This window comes from Octopus bimaculoides, chromosome 8, assembly GCF_001194135.2.
Source record: "Octopus bimaculoides isolate UCB-OBI-ISO-001 chromosome 8, ASM119413v2, whole genome shotgun sequence".
In the NCBI taxonomy this organism is placed as follows: Eukaryota; Metazoa; Mollusca; class Cephalopoda; order Octopoda; family Octopodidae; genus Octopus; species Octopus bimaculoides.
Window position 1 is genome coordinate 19154151 of NC_068988.1, and position 3170 is coordinate 19157320.

A 3170-nucleotide genomic window follows, 5' to 3' on the forward strand; every position below is an offset into this window, starting at 1 on the left:
TATATATATATATATATATATATATATATGTGTGTGTGTGTGTGTGTGTGTGTGTGTGTGAGTGTATAGGCATGTGGCTTAGTAGCTAGAATATTCGATTAGCGATCGTGAAGTTGCTTGTTCGATTTGCGGCGGCTCATTGCATCCTTGAGCAAAACACACATTATTTCTCGTTGCTCAATCCCTGTCCTTATTTTCTATGAATGCGAGGGGGGAAACACTTAGAGCTTAAAGATTGTAGAATCTCTTCAAAAAACTCTAACTCTACCTTGCATTAATCTTCTTCAGTGGTAGCCATTAAGATGAGTTTGAATGTACTTTTCGAATATTGGCACTGTACACCTTTTACCAGATATCGATTTCTCCCTTTTATCTACTCGCTACTTCTGAATGTTTATTTTATCGATATCTTTCGAATAAGTACAATTCAGGTAGTATAAGCGAAAGAGGTAGATATGAATACGATGAAATCGAATATTTTCCTCACATGCATGTCTTTATCCAACCTGAAAAACAACTGTTTCTAGTTCGTCAGTAATTAAATGGATTTGTAGTAAATCAAGATTGTATATTACTATAATCTTTGTATATATATATATGTGTTTGTATCCTATGTAGTAGATTTATAAACTGGGCTAACTTAGTTATTTCTCCGTAAAATGAAAATATAATGAACAGCATTAATCAATTTTTGAATCTTATTAGATTCTCATCAGAGGTGTTGACGTCAGTTTGACCAATCCCCGGGAAACAGGCTGACATTGTGTTTATATTCTCAAGTTCGGTAGTTACAGGAAACAGCCGCTACTAATTTGCATACCTTAAGTGTTAACACTTCATTTAACATCAAGAGGTCTGCTGAGTAGCTTAGGGGTTAGGGTTTTCGGCTCATGATCGCAAGTTCGTTAGTTCGATTCTAGGCAGCGTGTTATGTCCTTGAGCAAGGCACTTTATTTCATGTTGCTTCAGTCTTCTCAGCTGGCAAAAATGAGTAGTACCTGTAATTTAAAGACAAGGTGCAACCTTGTCACATTCTGTGTCACGCTGAATCTCCCTGAGAACTACGTGAAGTGTACGCGTGGTTGTGGCCACTTGTACGTTAATTACACGAGTAAGCTGTTCGGTTGATGGTGTGAACTGGAATCTTTATCTAAAACTGACCGAGAACCAACCAACCATCCATCCATCCATCCATCCATCCAGTTCGTACGTACGAACGTACATGCAGAGCTGCAAAGACTTTTTACAATGCTATCCGCAGGAATGACTAGCCTGACGTATACATCAAACACATGTCAGAACCTGCAGGTACCTACACCTTTAAAAACAAGGAATACTGGTGGAAAACCCCTATAAAAACATCAATTCTGTGCAAACATAACAGACTTGATATTGTTCTCTGGGACAAGTAGCAAAAATCAGGACTGCTATAGAGGTCAGCTGCCCAGTAGATGCGAATGTACAATCAAAAGTCCAGAAAAAAAAGAGACCATTTATGGTGAATTGAACCCTTACTGAAAATTCTCATTTGTACCTACCATTAGGTTATGTACCAACAATTGTTTTCAAAAACCTAGAAATACACGGTTCCAGGAAAAAGAGCAAAAGAAAGTGATGCGGATTCTCTAAATCCAATATATTAGTTGCACGGTGAAGATTTTTAAGACATTCTAAATATTCTCCATTTAAGATTTCTATGTGATTAGATGCACACACAAAAGTGTATGCATCGACTGTTCAACCACCTCATCAACTCAGCCACATATTTACGAATACCGGGAACTCGCTTAATTCAAAATGTCTTATCGCTTTGATAGCGACTGGCTTAAACTTTCTCAAGTTAAATTAAACTAAAAAAAAAAAAAGAAAAACAACAACAAAAAAAGCATACATGCATATAAGCCATGGGATTGTTTGTTGGCACTCCGTCGCTTACGACGTCGAGGGTTCCAGTTGATCCGACCAATGCAACAGCTTGCTCGTGAAATCAACATCCAAGTGGCTGAGCACTCCACAGACACGTGTACTCTTAACGTAGTTCCCGGGGATATTCAGCGTGACACAGTGTAACAAGGCTGGCCCTTTGAATTACAGGCACAACAGAAACAGGAAGTAAGAGTGAGAGAAAGTTGTGGTGGAAGAGTACAGCAGGGTTCGCCACCCCACTTCCGGAGCCTCGTGGAACTTTTAGGTGATTTCGCTCAATAAACACTCACAACGCCCGGTCTTGGAATCGAAACCGCGATCCTATATCGCGAGTCCGCTGCCCTAACCACTGGGCCATTGCACCTCCACAAGCCATGGGATAAATAAAAAGCAATACTGCTATTGTTGAAAATACACTCCATTATAAGGGATATTGGTGGAGTTTTCTCATCTAGGAAGTGCAAACTAAACAAGGCCTGATATAGGTTTACAGAGGAAGATCGTGTATTGTCATAGAATTAGCTGCCCATTAGCTGCGAACATCTCTTCTAAAATCAACAGTAAATAGAATATTCGTGGCCAACTGCTTGAAAAGCCTCTACTCCTCTACAGTGATTATCAATTCACATTCACATTAATAGGTTTCGGTGCGCTTGGTAATGTTAGTAAATGCCTAAGTGACAATCTAAAAGACTTGGATATTCAAGTCAGGAAAGCGACTAGTGAACATATATTTTAACAGATACAATCAGGAAGTGGATTAGTATAAATATGCAAGAGGTTTCTAAAGTTGATAATGTAATACTTGTTTTTGTCGTTGTCCAAACTCGATCGGTGGTGATTTTCATTTTTAACTTTGCTGCAAATTAGTTCTTCTCTTACCTAACATCTCTTTATCTAATAAATAATTAAATCGATGGAAGCAATATTAATAGCAACAGGTAAAAGTTTATCTCCACTTACATGTGAATGTTGTACTACAACAGACAATACTACAATATTTACATTGAGAACATCTTTTGTAGTGCATTTGGACACTCTCGTTTACATCACAAGCAGAAGAAATCACTGCCATCCACACTGTCAGGACTACCAGGTCACATGATTTCGGCCTTCTTTGGCCTTATCATTGTATGTCTTTTATACTCCACACACTACCTGACATGTTACTGTCTTATACCGTATTTTCCGGCATACAAGTAGATGTTATATATATATATATATATATATATATATATATATAT